We start from the raw sequence: 19,132 nt of genomic DNA on the forward strand, positions 1-19,132 counted from the left end.
GCCTTCTTAATAGGATAAAACCTCTCATAATTTGAAAATCCATCCACCAATACAAACACATATTCACAACCTCCCTTGAAACTGGCAGAGGGCCGAAAAGATTCACAGCTACTAAATCTAGTTTATTCTGAGGTTCCACAGAGTACATATGTCCCTGTATAATTCTCTTACTTGCTCGTACTTTTTGACACTTGTCACAGGATTCTAGCCTCTTTTGAACTCTACACCACATGTTGTCAAAAACCACTACCTTGCTCTCTGGCTCTGAGCACTATGGGACTCAACTGCTGTGGTCATAAGTCCCACTACCTTGCATAATTTAGCAATACACTTATGGACCCAGTAGTGTCCATATTTCCCATGTACAAATAGGCAACGGCCTTGCCGCAGTGGATACACCGGTTCCCGTGAGATCACCGAAGTTAAACGCTGTTGGGCGTGGCCGGCACTTGGATGGGTGACCATCCAGCCACCATGCGCTGTTGCCATTTTTCGGGGTGCACTCACCCTCGTGCTGCCAATTGAGGAGCTACTAGACCGAATAGTAACGGCTTCGGTCTAGAATACCATCATAACGGCCGGGAGAGCGGTTTGCTGACTCCACGCCCCTCCTATCCGCATCCTCCTCGGAGGATGACACGGCGGTCGGATGGTCCCGGTAGGCCATTCGTGACCTGACGATGGAGTGCTTTTTTTCCCATGTAAAAAATCAATTAATAAATCTACATGTTGTTCTGGGAAACAAATACGCCGATCTTCATTCATTTTCTTTCTTCTCCTAAACAGAATATCCTTGTGTATCTGGTAATATTCAGCTAATTTTGGAAAATCAGGGTGACCTATCCTGCTTTTAACCAATTTCACCACATTCCCAGTTGCTTAATGGATCTACCTCCTGCTCCTTTTCTATTAGGCTTCTGGATAAAGCATCCACCACAATGTTTTCAGAACCTTTTATGTATTTCATTGCATTATCAAATTGCTGTAAATACATAGACCACCTCCTCAGTCTGCTGAGTTTAAGTTGACATGTATTTAAATAGATCAAAACACTATGATCAGTAAAAACTATAACTTTATGTCCCAAAAGCTATTGATCAAATTTCTGCAATCCGAAAATAACGGCTAATGCTTACAGTTCAGAAATACTATAATTCTTCTATGCTTGTTGCAACGATCGACTTGCAAATGCAATCGTTTTATGGACCTGCTCTTCTCCCAATGTTTCGATCTGGAATAATTCCACCCCCAGACCGTAACCACATGGATCTGCTCCCAGACAAAAAGGATTAGAAATATCAGGATGGTTCAACATTTGACTATTCACCAGTGCTTCTTTAAGTTCTTCGAATGCTATTTGACACTCCTGGGTTCACTTATAGGGAAATTTTTTCTTAAGTAATTCCTTCAAACAAGGCGCATTAAATAAATGCCCAGACACAAATTTGCGATAAAACCCAAAAACCCAAACGTTTCTTTTAATTCCTTAAAAGTTCTTGGTGCAGCATAATCACTGATAGTCTTTATCTTTCCTGGAGCGGGCATAATTCCTTCACCACTAACTATATATCCCAAGAATTTAATTTCTTTCTTAACAAATTCTGTTTTGTCCACTTTCAGTTTCATTCCCCCATTTTAATTGCGTCTAATTCTTTGTCTCTCAATAGGCAGTGTTCTTCCCAAGTGAGAGTTGAGAGCAATACATCGTTCACATAAACAGTAATCCTCTTTAATAATTGGTCCCCTAAAACCTGTGAAATTTCCCTAACAAAAGCATAAACACTGATGTTTATACCAAAAAGCACCACCTTATGTTGATAACATCGCCCTTCAAACAGGAATGCTGTGTATTTTCTAGATTCATTAGCCAAAGATAGATTCCAGTAACCACACTTTACATCCATAGAAGTAAAAAAAAATGCCCCTTTAAATTTTTGTAATAGCTCCTCAATATTTTCAGGCCTGTCACTCTCTGGTAATATAATTTTATTCAATGCCCTAGCGTCTAAGACAAGCCTAATAGTGTCATCCTTCTTAGGTACAACCACCAATGGGTTATTATATACACTAATCGTTTTTTCTATTATTCCCCATTCGAGCATTTTCTGTATCAAGTCTCGAACTGCTTCCTTATGTACTTCTGGATTAGCGAATGGTTTTCGGAAAAAATGTGCAGCCTCTTTAACACTCATAATCCCTCACTAACCTGAGTTGGTCAGAAAACACTTCACAATGCTTGTTCAAAATTTGTCTCAAACCTAATTTTTGTACTTCTGTCAATTCCGTTAATTCCTTTAGTTTTTCCTCGATCCTAATCCTGACATTTTTCATCTCAGAAGGATTCACTTCCTTCCTTTCTCCATGTTCATTGTAACCATCAATCAACTTTGCGGCCCTGCAGTATCTTATCGGAATATCACTTTGTTCGTCGTCTACACATTGTCTTTATCCTATAAAGGGGTTAACTACCAGTTTTTCGTTTACTCTAATAATCACATCATTTGTCCCAAAATTAAACCATTCTTCATATTTACGTAAGAATTCGACACCTGCCAACATCTGAACACTGAGTCCATTAACAATCAAAGAAATTAGTTCTATTTGTACTCCACTTAGAATGATTGGTAACAATATTTCCTGTTTAACCACCTTCTTGCTTTTCCCAGTAGCCACATTAATTTTCTGCCCCCTCACTGTCTTACTTACTTACTTTTTTTCTATGGGACTCAACTGCTGAGGTCATCAGTCCCCTAGAACTTAGAACTACTTAAACCTATCTAAGCTAAGGACATCACACACATCCACGCCCAAGGCAGGATTCGAACCTGCGACCGTAGCGGTCTTGCGGTTCCAGACTGCAGCGCATTAACCGCTCGGCCACTTCTCCCTCACTGTCATTATGACAATTTCTTACTTTCAGGGAGAGCATTAACAAAATTCTGAGACACTGCACAAACTTCAGAACGAGTATCTATTAAACAAGGAACGTTTCTTTAAATACAGTTACTTCAATGATAGGTTCCCAATATATTCTCTTCTGTTTACAGACTCAGGGTCTTTTAACAAATTCTGCAGTACTTCACGCCTGTCAAAACATACCCCTTCCGTGGAAAGTGCACATACCTTATCTGGATCCTCTTTCACTCCATTAGCAGCGTCGGCTTTTAACATCCTGTCCACTATAAACAAATCAAAACACCTCTCTAACTTCTCACCCTCCATAATAATGGAGATACTAAAAGGTATCAGATAGATTATATAATGGTAAGACAGAGATTTAGTAACCAGGTTTTAACTTGTAAGACATTTCCAGGGGCAGATGTGGACTCTGACCACAATCTATTGGTTATGACCTGTAGATTAAAACTGAAGAAACTGCCATAAGGTGGGAATTTAAGGAGATGGGACCTGGATAAAGTGAAAGAACCAGAGGTTGCACAGAGTTTCAGGAAGAGCATAAGGGAACAATTGACAGGAATGGGGGAAAGAAATACAGTAGAAGAAGATGGGTAGCTTTGAGGGATGAAGTAGTGAAGGCAGCAGAGGATCAAGTAGGTAAAAAGACGAGGGCTAGTAGAAATCCTTGGGTAACAGAAGAAATATTGAATTTAATTGATGAAAGCAGAAAATATAAAAATGCAGTAATTGAAGCAGGCATAAAGGAATACAAACATCTCAAAAAAGATATCGACAGGAAGTGCAAAATGGCTAAGCAGGGATGGCTAGTGGACAAATGCAAGGTGTAGAGGCTTATCTCACTAGGGGTAAGATAGATACTGCGTACAGGAAAATTAGAGAGACCTTTGGAGATAAGAGAACCACTTGTATGAACATCAAGAGCTCAGATGGAAACCCAGTTCTAAGCAAAGAAGGGAAGGCAGAAAGGTGGAAGGAATATATAGACGGTCTATACAAGGGCGATGTACTTGAGGGCAATATTATGGAAATGGAAGAGGATGTAGATGAAGATGAAATGGGAGATACGATACTGCGTGAAGAGTTTGACAGAGCACTGAAAGACCTGAGTCGAAACAAGGCCCCGGGACAATGTTGAATGGAATACTCTCTTTCAAATTCTAAAGGTGGCAGGGGTAAAATACAGGGAGCGAAAGGCTATTTACAATTTGTACAGAAACCAGATGGCAGTTATAAGAGTCGAGGGACATGAAAGGGAAGCAGTGGTTGGGAAGGGAGTAAGACAGGGTTGTAGCCTCTCCCCTATGTTATTCAATCTGTTATATTGAGCAAGCAGTAAAGGAAACAAAAGAAAAATTCGGAGTAGGTATTAAAATCCATGGAGAAGAAATAAACACTTTGAGGTTCGCCGATGACATTGTAATTCTGTCAGAGACAGCAAAAGGACTTGGAAGAGCAGTTGAACGGAATGGATGGTGTCTTGAAGGGAGGATATAAGATGAACATCAACAAAAGCAAAACGAGGATAATGGAATGTAGTCGAATTAAGTCGGGTGATGTTGAGGGTATTAGATTAGGAAATGAGACACTTAAAGTAGTAAAGGAGTTTTGCTATTTGGGGAGCAAAATAACTGATGATGGTCGAAGTAGAGAGGATATAAAATGTAGACTGGCAACGGCAAGGAAAGCGTTTCTGAAGAAGAGAAATTTGTTAACATCGAGTATAGATTTAAGTGTCAGGAAGTCATTTCTGAAAGTATTTGTATGGAGTGTAGCCATGTATGGAAGCGAAACATGGACGGTAAATAGTTTGGACAAGAAGAAAATAGAAGCTTTCGAAATGTGGTGCTACAGAAGAATGCTGAAGATTAGATGGGTAGATCACGTAACTAATGAGGAAGTATTGAATAGAATTGGGGAGAAGAGAAGTTTGTGGCACAACATGACCAGAAGAAGGGATCGGTTGGTAGGACATGTTCTGAGGCATCAAGGGATCACCAATTTAGTATTGGAGGGCAGCGTGGAGGGTAAAAATCGTAGAGGGAGACCAAGAGATGAATACACTAAGCAGATTCAGAAGGATGTAGGTTGCAGTAGGTACTGGGAGATGAAGAAGCTTGCACAGGATAGAGTAGCATGGAGAGCTGCATCAAACCAGTCTCAGGACTGAAGACCACAACAACAACAGTTTCTATGTTGGTAATTTTACTAGCAACTTGCAAACCAAACTTTGCACATACATCTTTTCCCCATTTAACTTTACTTTATAAGACAACATGACTATCCTCACAGCATTTTTCTACATTTTGAATCTGTTCCTGAATTTTATCTATTTCTGAATGTAATTGTTGCTTTAACTGCTGGTTGTTCTCAGCAACTTGCTGGATCTGTGAAGTTAGTTCACTTTTCACTGTTACAATAGCAGTATTACATTTACCTGATTAACTTCTCTTTTAACATTATTGCTAAACAAAGGCAGGTCATTTTTCCACGAATCTCTCACATTCGAAATTTTATCTTCCATTTTGGATTCCATTTCAGCTGACAAATTATTAATACCCTGATCAACTTCAGAATGCAATTCATTTATTTCAGAACTTAATGAGGTTTTAATATATGAACCTAATTTATTCATTTTAGTGTCGATATTAGGCCTAGACCCCATTTTATTCATTTTGGAATCCATCTCAACACCCAATTTATTTATCTTATCGACTTTATCAGAACTTTATGACGTTTTAATTTCGGAGCTCAATCCATTCATTTTTGCCATAATATTCATTACCATTTCCGACACACTAGCCCTTGATTTCCCCACAACTGACACTGGTTCCTGTTTCTTTTCTTTACAGTTACAGGTCTAAATTTAGCATCGGCTTTCACCCTGCCCAGTTCGTTTTCGATTCCATAATTAGAAGACACTGGCTCAGGTAAACCACTATAATTAGCTTGTGATATGTCAAAACTGAAATAACCTGTTATCATGGAAGCATCTTCATAGTTTACATTTCCCAAATATACCTTCAGTTTCTCATCTACTACCGACTGATTATTTTCAGCCATTTTGCAAAGTTTCTTGTCACACACACACAAAACTGTTTTTCTTCGTGTCTTTGACACGGTGGGATGCAACAGCGGGTCCGTACGCCAGGCCCTGCTTCCACCGATCCAGTTTTGCGGGTCAGCACTCCATACACGGCTGCTCACTGGCTGCTACTGCAGAAACGCCGTCTCTCGAAGTTCAGCCGCCGCTGACGTCGCTTGCCACCTCGTTCCACTTGCTGCCGTTTCTAGACGATAGTTCATTTTACTCGCGCCTATTGTCCTATTATAGTTTTTTTACCCACACATGTGAATACTTCACGAGTTGACTTGAAACTGCTGCTTTTGTAAAGTACCTACACATCCGATCTTTAGTATTGATTTTCCCGGCCGAAAAAGCACCAATTGCGTCGGGGCGGGGTTATTAATGTTTGCTCGTTCGTCGTACTGTACACTCCAAAAGTAAGACACTTAGAGTAGTAGATGAGTTTTGCTATTTGGGGAGCAAAATAACTGATGATTGTTCCACCTGCCTCAGTACAGCAGCAGATCACCAGCCCGTTTCTCTGCATAAGTATGTACAGCGCTGACGACGTAAAAACAGCCTTCAAGAAAACGCCATCAATACTTACGTTGCTAAGTCCGTGTAAACTCTGGTAGCAAGCTATCCTGTAAGTTCTTATAATACGAGGGCAGTTCAATAAGTAATGCAACACATTTTTTTTCTGAAACAGGGGTTGTTTTATTCAGCATTGAAATACACCAGGTTATTCCCCAATCTTTTAGCTACACAACACTATTTTTCAACGTAATCTCCATTCAATGCTACGGCATTACGCCACCTTGAAATGAGGGCCTGTATGCCTGCACGGTACCATTCCACTGGTCGATGTCGGAGCCAACGTCGTACTGCATCAATAACTTCTTCATCATCCGCGTAGTGCCTCCCACGGATTGCGTCCTTCATTGGGCCAAACATATGGAAATCCGACGGTGCGAGATCGGGGCTGTAGGGTGCATGAAGAAGAACAGTCCACTGAAGTTTTGTGAGCTCCTCTCGGGTGCGAAGACTTGTGTGAGGTCTTGCGTTGTCATGAAGAAGGAGAAGTTCGTTCAGATTTTTGTGCCTACGAACACGCTGAAGTCGTTTCTTCAGTTTCTGAAGAGTAGCACAATACACTTCAGAGTTGATCGTTTGACCGTGGGGAAGGACATCGAACAGAATAACCCCTTCAGCGTCCCAGAAGACTGTAACCGTGACTTTACCGGCTGAGGGTATGGCTTTAAACTTTTTCTTGGTAGGGGAGTGGGTGTGGCGCCACTCCATTGATTGCCGTTTTGTTTCAGGTTCGAAGTGATGAACCCATGTTTCATCGCCTGTAACAATCTTTGACAAGAAATTGTCACCCTCAGCCACATGACGAGCAAGCAATTCTGCACAGATGGTTCTCCTTTGCTCTTTATGGTGTTCGGTTAGACAACGAGGGACCCAGCGGAAACAAACCTCTGAATATCCCAACTGGTGAACAATTGTGACAGCACTACCAACAGAGATGTCAAGTTGAGCACTGAGTTGTTTGATGGTGATCCGTCGATCATCTCGAACGAGTGTGTTCGCACGCTCCGCCATTGCAGGAGTCACAGCTGTGCACGGCCGGCCTGCACGTGGGAGATCAGACAGTCTCGCTTGACCTTGCGGCGATGATGACACACGCTTTGCCCAACGACTCACCGTGCTTTTGTCCACTGCCTGATCACCGTAGACATTCTGCAAGCGCCTATGAATATCTGAGATGCCCTGGTTTTCCGCCAAAAGAAACTCGATCACTGCCCGTTGTTTGCAACGCACATCCGTTACAGACGCCATTTTAACAGCTCCGTACAGCGCTGCCACCTGTCGGAAGTCAATGTAACTATACGAGACGAAGCGGGAATGTTTGAAAATATTCCACAAGAAATTTCCGGTCTTTTCAACCAAAATTGGCCGAGAAAAAAAATGTGTTGCATTACTTATTGAACTGCCCTCGTACATTTCGAGCGGAAAGTGGTTGCTTCGTTCTCTCAGTAAAATGTCAAAATTTTGAAGCGAGTCTTTTATTCCATTTCAGTTTTTAAAAAAATACCTGCCATAAGCCCACATGTAATTAGCGAACAATATAACTGTCCGCAGTTCACAGTTCATGCAACCCAGTACACACGCAAGGAAGCCAGAAATGTGCTTAAGTCCAACCCGAAGAATTACGCGATTTGACAGTCAGTACTCCGTTACAATATGTGAGTTTCACATTCAGTCCTTGTCAGTGGATTTCTATTAAAGAAATTGCTCGCCAAATATTCCATATACGGATACGAAACATGCCACGCGGAATTTTTTTACAAAGGCCAAAAGTTCACACGCGTTTATCTTTCCAACGAAACAATTCTAGAACTTCCGAACTTCACGAAACTGTCCGTAGATGCAACTACTTCTACGGCAACACAATCCGGACGCGAAATTCCAATAACTTCATCATTTTACACATTATGCAGATGAACACGTTCATCATGACCTGACCAATCAATAGCTACTCAGCGACTCCTCAATGCGGCTCCTTCCACAGCCTGTAACTACCTGGCAGTACGCGGGAACCGCTAAACTCTGATTAGTTGATCAACATGACCAGCCAATCAGTACAATCATTCGAGATCATTCTCGCGCCAAAACTGTCCTACGCCAATCACTATTCCCAGTTGCATTCACATCATTTCAATATGCAGATATTAATATAATGTTTAATAAAACCAAACGAAAAGAAAAATAATCTGGGAATTTATTTAGAAAACTATTACTCTGCAAACAGCTATTCTGGATACCCTCTTACAAAAGCAAGTACTCTTAGACATACGTCATCAGAAATGAGGGGAAAACACAACTTTTCCACTACACAGTTACATAATATGGTACAATATACGATATTTAATTTCTACATATGTCCCACTTACACACTCTCACTCATTCTCATTCATTCCACAACAACAAAACAAATAGATATTAATTAAATAATAATCTTTTCTGTATGTAATGTAATGAAAATGAAAAGTAGTTAACATTTTTAATATGAAAATCCAAATAAATTGGCCTGACATTTTGTGAACTCCAGTAATGATTTCAAATGATGCTAAAAGCCAAATTGTTATTATTCCTATTTGAGTTTTTTAGTCTAAGTGTCGGTTTGGGGTGTTTAAGGTAATTTCTTCTAAATCCGAAACTATGAGAGATAGAAGGCTGAAATTTATACACCATATTCTCTTGAATAACAAAAGGCAGTGTATCGACTTTAAACAGTATTACATAATATTTAATGTAGTTTATTTAGATTCTTAAGGGTTTGAATATTCAGTCACTCGGAGTGACACAGATACCGCTTCCCACGGCTAGCATAGCGACAGGTGCGAATGAGCCATTGCTAAGACACAACTGGCTGTCTCCTTCACAGTCAATGGCTCCAAAGCTACGGGCTGCTCTGCAAAGTAGCTTACAGCAGTAAATTTATCGCATATTGATTCGCTACGTTACAGAGTATAGATTTACGTGTCACAAAGTCGTTTCTGTAAGTATTTGTATGGAGCGTAGCCACATATGGAAGTGAAACATGGATGATAAATAGTTTAGACAAGAAGAGAATAGAAGCTTCCGGAATCTGGTGCTACAGAAGAATGCTAATGATTAGGTGGGTAGATAACGTAACTAATGCTGAGGGTACTAAACATAATTGTGGAGAAGAGGAATTTGTGGCACAACTTGACTAGAAGAAGGGATCGGTTGGTAGGACACGTTCTGAGCAATCAAGGGATCACCAATTTAGTACTAGAGGGAAGTGTGAATGGAAAAAATCGCATAGGGCGTCCAAGGGATGAATACACTAAGCAGATTCACAAGGATGTAGATTGCAGTAGTTACTCAGAGATGAAGAACTTTGGACAGGATTGGGTAGCATGTAGAGGTGCATCAAACCAGTCTTTGGACTGAAGACTATAACAACAACAACACAAAAACAGCTGATGGCCATCCTTTTCCAGTTCCATGCTGAACATTATCTTTGGGTGCTGTGAGTTCGTATGTTCCAAAACTCAAACTTCTCCCTCCGATGTGGCGTGATCCCAATTTTATCATCCACATACCTAAAGAAGTAAGTAGATTTGTATCTAGCTATGCCTCTTCTCCAAATTTCTCCATGAACATATTGGTAATCGTTAGAGACAGAGAACTGCCCATGGCTACACCTCCTGTCTCCTCACGATATTGGCTCCCATACAGAAAGTGAGTTGAGTTCAGTACATGCCTGAAAATTTGAACACAGCATCATCAAATATCTCTGAATCAGTTTCATTGGTACCTTAGCGAACAGAGGTACAACATCAAAGCTGACAATTGTATCAGTTACCTATGATATGTGGTTGCTTGAGATGTTGCAAGAATGCCCCGAAGAGGCAGATGTAATGAATACTATTCTCCAGAAGTATGTAGCTATTTCTTCAAGTGCTTGGCTGTTGGGTACACTGATTTACCAATGCTCCTGACAATTTAGTGTGGTCACACACTCTCTTTGTGTACTTTCAGCAGTTCATATAATCTGTGCGGCAGTGGCACTCTCATAGGTAATTAATAACCTTCACAGGTCTTGAAAAGAGCCCTAGTCTTCTTGTTCACTTTGTCTGTAGAGTCACGTTCCAAAAGTCTGTAACCAGGGCCTTGCAGCAACTAACTCAGCTTCTGATCATAATTAGTCTGCAGCAAAAAGACTGTAGATATCCCTTCCTTTGTTGTAAACAACATGATGCTATTCTCTTCCCGATGCCTATTGAGTGCACGCTTCTCATCACTTGATATGTTCCAGTTTGTAGGTTTTGTCCTGGTGACCACCCTGCTGGCTTCCCATCGAGTTTCTTCTGCCACATTTGGTGAAAGTGTGTGAAAAGAGCGCAGTTCTAGGAGTTGCTGCAAAAGTTGGATCTGCTGCTGAGTACTTTCAAAGTGATGACATCAAAGTGGTTAATCACTATATGGGAATCCTCCTCCTGCTGTGTTTTCTTACACATGCTGACAAACTTGACAGCCTGGTGTTCTGAGGCAATCCTCTTGGCACTCTCCGCTACAGGCCAAGACCGAGAGACACTGGCTACCCCGTCCCAGTCTTCAGCTTCTAAGGAGACTGTCATGTACAGGTGAAGATGTGAAAGCTCCCTGGCTACCACATCTAGCCTGAGGCGCATATGTCGAATCCTCGCTCTCACAAGTGCCACGCTCAGTCGACGTTTTATCTTGTTCGCCGCTCTGAAGTTGTTGTGATGCTTAATCGTGGTGAAAACTGCTACAAAACCTCCGTCTCGACACCTCTGTAGCAACTGAGAGAACACAGTATCCTCCCTTTCCCCTGTTGAAGCTTGTCCAGCTGCTTGATAATCCCGTGCACCTCCCCCCCACAGGGTCCCACAGTGTGATTCCTCAGGCTTCCTCAGCGATCACGTGACGTCTCGAGGTGTGAGATATTATGCCTGGTATCAGAGTTATTCTTGCACGATTGGATTTGTGAAAAACAATCTTTTTTTTTTTCAAATTAACCGGAATCCAGTGCACGTGAAGAACACAGATAGACTGAAAGTTGCACTTACCCTAGTATTCCATGGATTATTTGCATCATAAAACGTAATGATATGGAGCAAATCATTTAAAACTTTCGTCGCAAATTATTTTGTAAATACGTCGACACGCTGACGACTGACTACTATTTGTATTAATAAAGGTGAAGACAAGCAGATAAGAGTTAGCAGTTCGTACCACCACAATAATAGAAATTCTTATCTTCAACAGAACGAGTTGTCATGAAAATCTTTATAGCTTTATTTTCAAATTTTACTTTGCCCTCTGTCACACTTTTTGTATGACTGAGTAAGTCATCAATATTTTTTGTTGCACCATTGTGCGCGCCTTTTTTGCTAAAGGCAACCTTAATGTGCATGAATCAGCGTCCTTTTTTCTTCTAGTGTTTTAATCGTATACGTCATTTTTACTTTTGACCTCCTGTGGCCTATGTACAGGTAGCTTCATGAGGGCATATAAACAATACTGTGATGCCACAATCTGGCCTTAAACAGCTGTCTACGTGATAACCACGGTTGAGCACCATATATTATTCTTACAGCACTTTTTTAGACTATGAAGTCTTTCTTTGTTAAAGATGAGTTATCTCAGAACACTATTCCATATTACATTAATGAATAAATACATGTAAAATATGTCAGATTACTGATGTGCCTCTTCCCAAGAATTGCAATGATTCTAACTGCAAATGTGGCTGAATTAAGTCGCTTTGGGAGCTCCAAAATGTTCTTTTCCGGTCAATATTTTCATCAATAAGGACACTTGTGAAGTTTCCACCTCATTGATTATTTTCCAACTATGTGTTACACTCGTAATTGGTGTAGCAGCCCAAGATGAGAAGTAGTGGATATATCGCGTCTTTTTAGAGGGCGAGACCAATCACAGAAAACCAGCCAATGATACTTTTAAGAATGTTTACCATTCTTTTGTTTCTGTATGTACGCTTGGATTAATAACAATACCAGTGTCTTCTGCAAAAAGAACTAATTCTGTCAGCTATATACTGCATGCGAGACTGTTTACATACAGGGTGTCTGTAATTAAAGTTCCAGTTTCAAAACGCTGCCACATGAGAGCGACTGCTCAGCATGATGTCAAATTTGAACAGCATGTTATTGACACAAGGAAAACGTCAAGGAACAGCGAGTAAAGAAACTTTTTACCAACAGAAGGCCCTGTAAGTGTGTTAATTTAAATGGAGTCAACTACAAATGACTGATGTATCGTAAACGACGGCTGTGGTTTGTGTTGCACATTACCCGAACCATTCTGTACAATGTGGACGACTGCTCAAGTTCAGCAGTCAACTGATGTGGCGCTGTTAGTTAAGCCCATCCCCTACACAAGGTCGTACAGCATTGGATGGGTTTTTAACTGTCCTGAGGCAAAACCGGATTGGTTTTTAATCGTCCTGTGGCCTAAAACTGCATTAAAAGCTAAATGAATGTGGTTTTTAATTCTCCTAAGGCCATAAAATTTCACAAAAAGCAAAATCAAATCAGCTTCTAATTATCATTGCGCAATTGAAGAACGTTGCACGTAACATCGAGAGGAACACAAAAGTCTTAAAAGACCGCCAGTCTGAACCTTTTAGGCAGCCTGTATGGTATGATGAATGCAGCCACAGACTTAAAAATGGTGACGACAGACATCCTTAAAATGGCGATGCACACCAAAATGATTGTATGCACTATTCCGTACAGACATGACACACCAGAATGGAAAGGCACAATTTCTCCAATGAACAGCTATTTAGTAGGAGCAGTGTTGTCATATAACCATGCTACTATAGCGGACGTCTATGTCTTCCTCAGATCAAGTGGCTACAAAAAATATGGGCTTCACTTAGTGTTTAATGACAAGAAAAATTTCGGAATTACTCACAGTTTACATAAATGCCCATCTCCGCAACACCAGTAATAACAACAATACAGCCTAAACTACCTTCTGCACATAAAACATTCACATGACGAAACAGAAATCATGAAATCAGCTTCAGATAGACTAAAATTAATTAAATGGCAAGAAGTGAAGACCTGTGCTAGACGGTCGGTCAGACTCTTATTTCTCACTTTAAATGAGCAGTTGCCTTAACTGTTGCAGCTATCGAAGCATGGGTTTCATCCAGTTCTGTTGCACACTACTTGTGTAGCGCCCCTGCCCACCATGTTCAGCCAAACCCCGATTACCCCAAAAGTTTTGGCGAGAGAGAGAGAGGGAGAGAGTGCATACGCACGGAAATAATCTTTAAAGGCTGTCACAGTGTTTAAGTATTTACGTGTGTGATGTCTGTAGTTTCGAACATGTCCAGTCAATAGAAGACGCACCACGCATATAAAGAAAAACATCTGACGAGAAGTGACGAGTTGCTAACAGCAACACAAACAGAAGTAAACAGTATTATCATCACATATATCGCTAACAAGGATAGCACAGGAAACAGCGACAGAAGCAAATAAAGACTACAGGACAGTTTCTCACTGACTCCCTTATATGCAGAAGTGGATTCTGTACAAGAAACTGATGTTGAATGAAACCATCAAGAAGAGCAACTTCAACAGCACCACAAACAAATTCCATGAAGGACAGCTAAGGCAGAATTTTCCGCAATTAGCAGCAGCAACACCATCTGCATCAGCAACTCCAACGACTCCATCAACAGCAGACGTTATCAGCCACAGCACAGGCACCCAGAACATCAGCCGCAGGAAGTGCTAACACAAAGCCAAGGGCTCCTGCAACAAAGGAGGAGGAATTTTGCTACAAAACCAAAAAAAGATCAGATATAACAACTTCAATAAATTGCAAAGTTGCAGTAATGCTATAAAAAAATCCAGACATTGTTATAACTAATGAAACAGTGCCACAATCTTCTCGTGTAGTGTATATTAGTGTGAAAAATTACTCTGCCCAAGATCTATTTTCATAACATATACCAGCTTAAGAATAAGCTGAACGAGTTAGAACTTTTAATGACTATCAACGGTGAACCGTCAGATTCCCAAATGCTGCGAATTGCTGAACACTTCATGAGGTCTCTCAAAAGAGAATCAGTTCCGTTATGACAATTCAGACTAGTGCATCACTCGTCAACAAAAGTCTTCATAGGTGGAGGGAGCTGCACATTTGTAAGAGACAGTGCTGTGGCTTCACCTCTGGACTTATACGACTCTCACTCATTTGAAATCAAAGATATCGGTGGCGACGTAATATCGTTTTGTAGTTCTCCCTTGGCCAGCCTGTATTTCTTTTATAATCATTTCACATCAGTATGAGAAAAAGTAACAGAAAGTAATCCAAGAGGCAACACAATCTGTGCTAATTTTAAAATCAGTTTCCTGTAGAAGGAGATGATCAGCAAAAGTTTAAAAATGAAGTATTTAGGTTATAAATGATTTAAAGAAGTGCGAACTACAGGAAGTTTTTGTTCGTTTTGCTTCTAACCGTGATTTTACAGTATATGATTTTGCAGGACCTACCGTATGGTGTCCTGTACGGACAGCTTCTCTTCTGCAAACCAAACGATGCAAATGTGAATTTCACTGGTGAGTTAAGACATTCCTTGATTTTTAAAACCGTGTTTAAAAATGTGCCAACTTATAGATTAGTCTGTCCGCAAGATTTGCATTGATTCTAACTGCAAATATGACTGAGCTAAGCTGTTTTAGGAGTTTCAAAATGTCCTCTTTCCAATTTAAATTTTCATTGCTACAGACACGTAAGAATTTTAGTTTTCCACCCTATTTATATTTTATGACTGTGTGTTACACTAATCACTGATGCAGTACCGCTACATGTGCCGAACTGATTTTTTTTTTTTCTTTATTGTATTTCAATTTCCCACCGGGGCGGGCTGGCAGCAGCATATGCACTGCTCTTCAGCTGAAAGACATAGAACAAACAATAGAAGACATTTAAAAAGAACAAAGGAGAGAATATGGTGAACATAGATATAAAAAAGGGGGAACATCATGGAAGGCAATGGTCGGAAAACGGGGTGACCGTAAAATGTAGATTAAAAAAAAACTTTTAAAACTGTTTAAAAGTAGCACACACAAGAAGCCACACACTGCGACAATTAAAAGAGCACAAGGCACAGTATGACTGGAGCATGAAAGGTATCGACGGATGGTGTAGCACGTAACAAACACTGACGGCGAACCTCAAGGCAGGACACAATTAAAATCACACCTCTTGACGCACAGGAGAAACAGCACTAAACAACACTGATGTGGCACACTGACGATGATCAAAACAGAGGATCTGCCAGGTGCAAGGAGATGAGGGAGACCTGAAGAAGGGAGGGAGGGGAATAGATGGGGGAGGTGACCGGGGGGCGCGCGGAAGAGGGCCAGGTAGGGAGGGATGTGGGAAGGAGAGAGGCAAGTATGGGGTGCAGGGTCTCAGGGGAGGGGGGGACAGAGAAAAATCCGCTCTGGGAGAAGGAGGAAAGAGGGAAAGGGGGCCCTGGGGAGGGGGGGGGGAACAAGGCCAGGTTATAGTTGGAAGGAAGGGTAGATGTCACGGCGAAGTTCGTCATCCAGGAGGGGGAGGCGTAGGAAATTGCCCTGATGAAGGAGATGGAGGGTGTGGAGGTGGAGAGAGGGAGGGATACAGCGATAGAGGCGCGGCAACAGGCGGGGGGTGGAGAGGAAGGAGGAAACCAGAGGGTGGGGGGGATCAAGCCTGCGAACAATGCAAAGGATGCGGAGATGTTGGAGGAACAGGAGGAGGTGGGGGAAGGGGATCAGTTCATACAGGAGCCGTGTGGGGGAAGGAAGGCGGATACGGAAGGCAAGGTGGAGCGCATGGCGTTCAAGGACTTGGAAGGCCTTGTAAAAGCGGGTGGGGGCGGAGATCCAGGCAACGCTGGCATAACAGAGGATAGGATGGATGAGGGATTTGTAGGTGTGGAGGATGGTAGAAGGATGCAAGCCCCATGTCCGGCCAGACAGGAGTTTCAGAAGGCGGAGGCGGGAATGGGCTTTCTGCTGGACGGTCTGGAGATGAGGGGTCCAGGTGAGGTGTCGGTCGAGGGTGAGGCCAAGGTATTTCAGGGTGGGGGTGAGCTGGATAGGATGACCATAAAGGGTGAGGTAGAAATCATGGACGCGAAAGGAGTGAGTGGTGTGGCCTATGATGATTGCCTGGGTTTTGGAGGGGTTTAGACGGAGGAACCACTGGTTACACCAAGTGGTGAACTGGTTAAGGTGGGTTTGGAGGATACGTTGAGACCGTTGAAGGGTAGGATAGAGAGCCAGGAAGGCGGTGTCATCAGCATACTGGAGAAGGTGGACTGGTGGGGGTGGCTTGGGCATATCAGCTGTGTACAAGAGATAAAGGAGAGGGGAGAGGACAGAACCCTGGGGGACGCCAGCCGTGGGATAAAAGATACGGGAGTTGGTGTTGTGGAGGGTGACATAGGAAGGACTGTGTGAGAGGAAGGAAGCGACCAGACGGACAAAATTGATAGGCAGGGCGTAGGTTTGGAGTTTAAAGAGGAGACTGGGATGCCATACACGGTCATAGGCATTTGAGGTCAAGGGAAACAAAAATGGCGGAGCGACGGGAGTTGAGCTGGAGGGACAGAAGGTGAACAAGGTTGAGGAGTTGGTCTTCAGCAGAGAAGGAGGGTCGGAAGCCACACTGGGTAAGGGGGAGGAGGTGGTGTTGAGCAAGGTGCTGATGGATACGGTGGGAGAGGATGGATTCAAGGACCTTACTGAAGACAGAGGTGAGGCAGATAGAACGATAGGAAGAGGTGGCAGAAGGGGGTTTGTTGGGTTTGAGGAATAAGAGGATGCGGGAGGTCTTCCACAGGTCAGGGTAGAAGCCAGTAGAGAGGATGACATTATAGAGATGGGCGAGGACAGTCGGGAAGGAATAGGGACTTTCTCGAAGGTGACGGTAGGTGACACAGCTGTGACCAGGGGCTGTGTTGCATTTGGACCGGAGGATAAGTTTAATGTCTTGTGCTGTGATGGGAGTGTTTATGTTGGAGGGGGGCAACTGCACCAAGTACTGGAGACTAGGAGCAAGTGGAGCGACCGAGGTATCGGCACGTTCCATGACGGTGGGGAAAAGAGAATAATGAAAGTGGGGATCATTGGGGATGGAGAAGACCTCGGAAAGGTGGGAAGCGAAGTGGTTGGCCTTACTGAGGTTGTCAGGAAGGGGGTGATCGTTATGGAGAAGGGGGTAGTGGGGAGTGGAAAGGGAACCAGTAAGGCGATGGAAGGTGGAATTGATAGGGAGGGTGGTGTTGAGTCGTGTGCAGGTCTGGCGCCAGTCTCAGCGTTTCGTTGCTGTAATAAGGTTCCGTACGTGTCGCTGTATTTGCCGGTGACATTGGAGTGTATCCCTGTCAAGAGTGCACAGGAAAGAGCGATAGAGGCGGCGGGATTCACGGAGGAGGAGGACAGCCCACGGAGGAAGAGTGGGACGGCGTGGGTGGATGGTTTTAGTAGGAACATGGGCCTCCACGGCGTCAGTAATTACCTTCTGAAGGAAGGACGAGGCGTGGATGACGTCGTCAGGATGGCGATAGGAAAGAGGGTGGCTTTCGACCTGGGTGGAGATGGAGTCCCGGTAGGCATCCCAGTTGGTACGGTGATAGTCATGGACGACCTTGGGAGGGGGTGCAGGGTGCGGAGCCAGAGGGGGGCGGTGAGCAGACGTTATGGTGAGAAGGACAGCGAGGTGATCGCTACCTGTGGGGTCAAGGACAGCGACAGCGATACGCCCAAGGAGGTTGGCGGAGGCAATGACAACATTGGGGGTGGTGTCACTTTCGGGTCGGGTGTGCTGGGGAAGGGGAACAAGGTCATCTTGGGTTGTGAAGAGGAACTGATGCCACCGCCAAAGGGCAGCAGGAGTGCGGCTATGGATGTTGAGGTCGGCGGCAATCACATAGGTGGAGAAGGTGCGGTCAGTGTGCGAGATGAAGTCATAAGGAAGAGGAGCAGTGGAGCGGACATAGATGGTGGCGCAGGTAATGGTGAGGGAGGGGAAGAAGACGCTAAGGATAAGGTGTTTAATGGGGTCATTGAGGATATGTTGTGGCCAGATGGGGATATGCTTAAGGTGGCCAATTGCGACTCCACCCTGTGCACGAGGACCAGGGGCGTCAGTGCGTAGGGAGAGGTGCGGATAGAATGGTGGGGCTCGAGAAAGGTTTCGTTCAAGAGGAAGGTGTCGACCTGGTGGTGGGAGAGAGTGTGCATGAGGATGTATTTGTTGGGGCGGAAGGAGCGAATGTTCTGGAAGAGGATGCGATACATGTGCCATACCATGGCGGGAAGGAAGGGGGGAAGAGAGGGAAGGGAAAAGACTTAAACTAGGGTGTTGAGGCGGGTGAAGGTGAAGTGGGCTTGGTTGTGGGAGTAGGTGGCAAAGGTGTTCAGGTGGAAAATGGAGCAAGCGGCAAGGGGGCGCTGAAAAGGATGAATGTTTTGGAGTACAACAGTAAAGAACCGGATGATGTCCTCGGCCATGGGGGGTGGACGGAGGGAATTGTTGGGATGGACAGGGGGA

The 19,132-nt window shown here is 43.2% G+C and overlaps 1 pseudogene; it reads left to right on the forward strand.

Moving 5' to 3' along the window:
* Nucleotides 1–371: 371 nt before the first annotated feature.
* Nucleotides 372–488, forward strand: LOC126214071 (5S ribosomal RNA; annotated as a pseudogene).
* Nucleotides 489–19,132: the final 18,644 nt, after the last annotated feature.

This window comes from Schistocerca nitens, chromosome 11, assembly GCF_023898315.1.
Source record: "Schistocerca nitens isolate TAMUIC-IGC-003100 chromosome 11, iqSchNite1.1, whole genome shotgun sequence".
Classification (NCBI taxonomy): Eukaryota; Metazoa; Arthropoda; class Insecta; order Orthoptera; family Acrididae; genus Schistocerca; species Schistocerca nitens.